Source organism: Haemaphysalis longicornis, unplaced genomic scaffold (genome assembly GCF_048455015.1).
Source record: "Haemaphysalis longicornis isolate Haplotype H1 unplaced genomic scaffold, Haemaphysalis longicornis Haplotype H1 scaffold_7, whole genome shotgun sequence".
NCBI classification, from domain to species: Eukaryota; Metazoa; Arthropoda; class Arachnida; order Ixodida; family Ixodidae; genus Haemaphysalis; species Haemaphysalis longicornis.
This window is the reverse complement of record NW_027526422.1, coordinates 162366875-162373881: the sequence shown is the minus strand read 5'-3', so window position 1 is coordinate 162373881 and position 7007 is coordinate 162366875.

The window sequence follows — 7007 nt, the reverse complement described above, 5'->3', positions numbered from 1 at the left end:
CCTCTCCGTTCCACCACTGCCCATTCCTTTAAAGAGAAAGGATGCGACAACTCTTGCATCCTCGATCGCCTGGGGAACAAAGTGGCGTATTGGGAGCGACAAAATGCTGCATTCAGTACACGCCTCTGCATTTAACTGACCCTAAATGCAAATTTAAGATGCCTCCTAGGCTAAGAAGGCGTGAGGATGCTGTACTGCACCGCCGACGTCTGAACATGGCATACAAACGGTATTTACTCTCGAAAATTCACCAGGACTATTCACCACCCTGTTCAACATGCGATGTAACAAAAGATTTCAAACATATCATCTTCAAATCAAGTTCAAAGTTCCTAGGCAGAATCTTGTAACATCTTTGGCTATGCCACTCCACGCAGGCCTTGAACTAAAGGCAGTTCTGGGCCCTTGGTCAGGTCCACGCCAGGCCGTATCGGCTACCGAAGCTCTGTTGGTGTTCTTGCGTTGCACTGGCTTGGACCAAGTGTTGCGGTTAACTTCACTGTCGAACCCTGTGTATGTGCTTGAACATTTGGGCGCATCACGTCAGTTTTTGTTATTTTTTTTATTTCATTTCACAAACATTCATGCTTTTGTTTCTTCACATGGCGGAGAAAGCTAAGCGACATGGCTCGGCTGACCTTGTTTCGGTCATTAGATGGATTCTCTCTCAATATCGCTTCACCCCATTTATTCGTTCGTCTAACCTTTTCCTCTCGCCGCCTTACATGTTTGGTGGAGGTTGCGGCGTTCATCCTGATCCTGCCCTTCCCACCCCAGCTTCAATCCACCTCGGCTTCTAAAACGATCGTGAAATGATCTCGGCTCGTGGATCGAATCTTACTGCCCAGATCCGGTGAGCCACTAACATGTCCATTCCCCAGCACCGTGTCCACTCCCCATCAACCGCCGAGCCCAGCCGACCTGACCAGCTGCAACCTTACCGAATTGAAACACGTTCCCCCGCCCAGTGTTCCATCATGTATCCAAGGGCTTTGCACATTACCTCATCGCCTCAATTACCGTTGCTGTTCCGTGCCGGTGCTCAACAAGACCATCACGCAGATTTGTACCGACAAGTACTGCTTATTATTTGTCTTCACCTCACACATTTTCACCTCCTCTATATTTACATTTATTGTGACCTCGAATGGGACGGCCCACTTCGACAAAAGGGAAATGTTACGAAGGCAAGATGAGGCCAGCAGTGGTACGTGACCCTGTTGCTCCAACCACGACGACCATGAAGCGGTGTTTGGGCGCATCCTGTGCGGGTCCTCTCATGGGAGCTTTGTGCATAATGTGAGTAGGCAGCTTTACTCAATCTTCACCATTAGTCTTACAATAATCCTTTCGCCATGTAACAATACATGTAATTTGTTTTACCTGATAAATGTATTCTATACAAATTAAAATTCTGTTTTGAGCATTTCGTTCTATGAAGCCGCTACACTGGCCATATTCTTTATACATTACCTTCTTAAAGAATGAAGAACACACTAAAACAAACTTCACAACGAACTGAAAAGGCTTCACAGGTGATATCAGATACATGCCAAACTGCCTCTCTCACAGATTTGAAATTTAGCGAGTGCGTTGTTATCATACTTGCAACATGATCGAAATGCTTAAAATTCCCGGAGTACATTCCTAGAATGACAAAGGAGCTTAAGATGGAATACCGGAGAAGAAGAATGGCCGAGAATCCTTTGCTGCCGAGAAGAAGAAGCTCCGTAGACCAAGCGTTTGTATAGAGAGAAAGAAGAGGTGCTGCACGAAGCACGTACACAGCGGGGGAGGCAGAGCTAGGATCAAGACGACAGGCAAGTGGGACGGGCAAGTGAGCGCTTGTCCCTGTGTCATTCGTCTTTTGTCTAAATTTGTTGCGCTTTAAATTTTCACTAAAGTGGGACGGGACACGAAGATGTGGTAAAACGGCGTAGGACACATTATCCACATACCACACTAAAGCAAGGTCGTCGCCAGCCACCGTCATGGCTGTGGGCGTCGTCGCCAGCCCTAAGTCGTCCTGTTAGATACCGTTTAATGGTGCGGTGCGGCGTTCCTTACGGCGCGTGACCCGGCGCGAAATGTCCGAATCCTTCGGTCGACCTGATTGACCTCTCCTCCGACGCGGAAACCTGCGGCAACGCATCGGCGCCGTTTGCACCAACAACGCTACAAGAGAGATGTCGGCGATATGCGTCCACATCTGACTTCACTCTAAGCTCGTTCTTTTCCCGTGACGTTTACGGGGTGTTAGCGGACCTTATAGTCTTGAATATATTAGTGTGCTGATTGAGTTATTGCCTTTACCCTAACCTTCGTATAATGTCTATGGTGTGTTCTGGTTCGCCTTTTGTGGAAATCTCGCTTGAGCACTGTGCCATCATATAAATACACTGTGTCCGCCTCTGCACAACGTGCATTATTTCAGTTCCGCCGCGTGATCCGCACCCCGGTGATCACGTGGGGATCACGTGTGATCCCGACCCCCATAGTAGCTGATACTCGTAGTGTGGGATTGGCCGCTCATACAATCCATCACGACCACACCCTCGTGTTCAACCATCGTCGTCGATACACGGAGGGTGCATAATCTTTTGGCGCGGCCCTATGAGAGTGACGACAATTGGCCAGGGGTCGGCTTGCTTTGCTAAAATAGAGTCAAAATATGGAGCTTTAGGCCTCCCTGCCACGTTACCACAGCTGCTCTCTCCTTTTCCTTCTCCGTGTTTTTTTCCTTCCCGTTCGCAACTGCCTAGCAACGCCGCACTTCTTCTCCCTCTGCACTGATTTCTTTTCTTTTTCAGTTACTGAAAGCCTGGCCCGCAAGGCCTGCCGCTGTGTTAGAAATACGCATACGCTGTTAGCTCGAACAGACTTATATAGTTTGTCACTTACTACCCTCAAATTACTACTTATGCTCAAGTGCCACTATTGTGTCCTCTAAATATAACTGTTGTAACCCCTCCTGCTTGTATAATTTTATTATCTCTCGTCATTTTCTTCCGCACCATTGTCAGCCCCACTTATACGCAATTACGAGAGCCTACTCCGCTAGTTACGTTCACCCTTATAAATTTTTGTGCCTTCCCACTCTGTGCAGAAGAGCTGGAGCAGACAAAATCGCGCACAAAAGAAACACTCAGACCAAACTCAGTGTGCTAAGAGATTTGTCCTAGCGGGTTTCTTTCAGCATTTTTAAAGCCATCTACTTTACATTGACACATACAGACCATTTACCCCAAAGGTGGCTTTGCTGCAAGTACAAATTTTGATGAGCGACGTTTGTAATGGGGTATTCACACGACGGATCGTTTCAGCGGAGAAATCAGAGGGATGTCGTGACGTCACCGCAGGCGGACTTCCGCTCGGCCAACTCCTTCGCTCACACGGAGGATGCGACTGTCTGACGGAGATCACTGTTTGCAGTCGCCTGTCTCTTAAGCAGAGCTGCCGTAGCACCGCCGATTCCGCTACGGCGGCAATTTGTGCTAAAGTCCCTACGTACTGATCTTGTCAGCCACCCAAAAATTGGCCGTGGACGCGATGTAGGAGCTCCGCGGGTAGAGAACGGCGTGCGACGCGCGAGGCAGTGAGTGGGGATGCGCGCGCTGGGAGCAGTCGGCCGGTCCGCCTGCGGGCCCGCATACAGATGTTAGGCTTAACACTGCGGCGAATATTCGATTGCCGCTCTAGCAAGAGGTGCAGATGTCGATTTTTAATGCAACTTTCCATCACATGATTATCCCCTTTTTCGCATGTGCAGCTCTGTTTGTGCCTCGGGGAGCGATAACAAGCTATCGCTCGAGCTACCTGCGCCGGTCTGCGCCACTTCGCGGCCGGGGCCGCCGCTCGCCCAGCGACCGTGCTGGTGGTATACGCGGTTCGCTCAGTGCGCCTGTCGTGTTCGCGGCGCATTTTCGCGTCCATTGTAGTAAGAAGCAATAAAAAAAGAGTGCCTGCAACCACTCTAGATCTTGAGTCGCGGCCAGCTGCCCGACGAGCAGACGAAATCCCGCCGCCTCGGCCGCGAAGCATCGGATGGTTTGTAGCTCGAGAGCAGAAGCTCCGCCCTCCGATGGGAGCGGTGCGCCGGAGAGAAACCATCACGTAGGGGTCACGTGATGCGCACTCCAAGGAGCCAAACGGCGGATTTCTCCCTTGTGTGAATACCCCTTAAAGGAGCCATGAAGAGAAAACACAAGTTTGGTTCATTCGAAAGATTGCCTCGTTAGAACCATACTGACACCACTTTTAACACAAACTTCGCTCAAATAAGCTACATAATTAGGAAAAAAGGGAATGACCATGCGACCCACCAGCTCATTTCCCGCAACAGAACCTATGATGTCACACGAGAATGCTCTGCGATTGGCGGAGGACGGCAAAAGCAAACGCAGTTAGGCAGGGCTTACCAGTTTGCATAGTGACCTATATGCCCGTTAAACATACTGCACATTCCTTTTATGACACTAGGAACGGTGGAGTAAACGGTTGAAGTTCCGAATAAACACGCAACCGTGTATGCCAATGCGTACGAAACTACCGCCAGCCGAACTCGACATCTCGCCGTCGCCACCGTCGCGCAGACGACTTTTCGGGTTCGAGGCTCTTCGGGGCCAACGAACCGTCTCAGCACGCAGAGCCGCGACCTTGCTTGGTATCGTAATCTCTTCACAGGAGGTTGGCCGTCATATCGCCAACCAGCAAAGGTAAAAATAGAAACGAGGGGAGTAAGGAACAGCAAGCAGCGACTAGATAGTGACAGTCGTCGCAGAAGTTTCGGAATGGTGTTGGCTTGCTGCTGTTGCTAGGAGCTCTTTTCCAGTTTACAACCACTGAAAACTTCAGTTTGTTCGAGTACTTTACAATAAAATTTCGTTGCTGCAATTTGAAATGCCCATGTAGTACGGGCAAATCGTCGAGTGAGTGCGACATCCCCGCCGTTGAGGAGATCTCCTTTCATGTGCTGCCCAACGACGAACCTCGGCGAAGCAAGTGGTTCGGTTTTGTGAACTTTGAAAACGGAGGAGAAAGAGAGCTAAAGGAAGTACGAGTGTGCTCGCTTCATTTCGGACGAAGTGATTACGGCAGGGACCCTTACGTTAGCTCACTCCTGGGACATGCTGGCGCTCGTCGCCGACTTTGTCAAATCGCCGTCAAAGCGCTCTGACCTTGGGGGGAAAAAATGCCGTACACACCGCGCATTGACGCTCGTATCTTTCTGGTCGGAGCAGAGAGCTCGCGCGAACGGCTTTCCATACACGACACCGGCCAACTGGCATAAGCGATACTGCTACTGAAATTGAACTATTATTAACCGTAATAAAAATACGGCACATACGTACCAGTCTGTATTCGTCCGTCGCGACGGGGCTGACGAGGCAGCGGTGCCGACGGCTGGTCGTTCGTCTGTTGTGGCTATCGCGGAATGGTCGCTTTCCGGTGCATCCGCGTATCCCACAACTTCTGCCGCTCGTGTACTTAGAAGTATTGAGCGTTCAAGTGGTGTGAGGTTGTTCAATGCAAGCCCGAGCTTCTCGGCGAGAGTTTTGTTATCCGGATCAGGCGATTCCATGACTAGGGCTGCGGGTGCACTAGGTTTTACTAGTATTTTTAAAATGGCCGCCATCTCGGTTTCGGCACGAGTTCCGGTTCCTGTTTGATTCCAGCGTGTGGGTGCTATATGGAGTAGACATACTAAGTATCTGTTTCATGGACTGGCTCGTATGACGCCATTGTTCACGTCACGAAATGTGCAATTTAGCGGGATATTTAAAATTTTGGCTTAAATTGCCTTATTTCTCAGTGAATAAAGCATCATTTGCTTCCGGGAAAGCGCTTAGGGTACTATGAAGCACCTAATCTTTCGAATAAAACAAACTTTTGTTTTCTCTTCATGGCTATTTTAAATAGGACTCAGTTTGGACACCTGTCTTTAGCCTCCCGCTTTCGAACACCGTATTCACGCATCATCGGGGCTGCCGACCTCTGGTGAGGTCCCGCTACCGCTCCCACCGTGCGGAGTGCATGGGGCGAAATGACGCGCGCCGGTGGTATAGCCTCTTTTCACCCGGCGTTCGCTCTGACGATAATAATTCTCAACTCCTTGCCTTTTGTAATGGGGTACTATTGCACAGCGACCTTAGCCGTAACGCCCCTGTACAATCACCTCGCCATAAAAAAAATCCTTTATGGCATTTTGGTGCTAGTCTGACTTCATAGTTAGGATGTCTTTCAAGCTTCTTATCTGCTCTTTTCCCGTTCAAACATTCTAGTCATCTTTTGCTGACCTCGGCTGCTTTCCAATTCACCTCTCAGTAAACCTTAAAGACAAGGACTTCCAGAAGCTGGAGGTGACCCTCAATGAGAATTGGACTAATACTTTTGCACTCCGCTACAATATGTCGCATGGTTTATGGAGCCGTCCAGCAACCTGCGCACAGTTCTTCCTGTACCGGCTGTCGGATGACGGTTTTTTTTCGCAAGCAACTTGGCCCGGGTTCAAAAAGAAATGCACCCTCTTTGGTATTATCAAAGCGCTTTTCCCTCATTATCTCCCGCTTCCCGATCCTGTAGATATCTAACGTCTTGCTTCGTTCCATCTTTTTGTCCCAGTTCGTTGTCTCCAATTCTTTCACTTCATTTTTTCTTGCCTTGGTCGCTTCTCCTGCGCGTGCTGGTTTTATTTACTTTATCCTGAAGTCTCTTGTTCTCCTTCTCCACTGTATGTCCACGATTGACATATAAGAATACCGCAAAACCTTACGGTAAGCAAAACTTAGGCTTTTGAATTCCGAATTTTTTAAACTACCCTGAAATAACGAAAGTTAATCAGAGTTCCCTTTCGGTACGTATATTTAGAAAAAAAGACAATATTTTCCATAAAATTTATTCTCGCGCGTGACCAGTTTATATCTTATATTCTGTGGTAACGTGGGAAAGTTTTCTTGAGTATTGTTTGAGTATTGTTTGAGTCTTGAGTACTGCTCAAAGTATGCTGC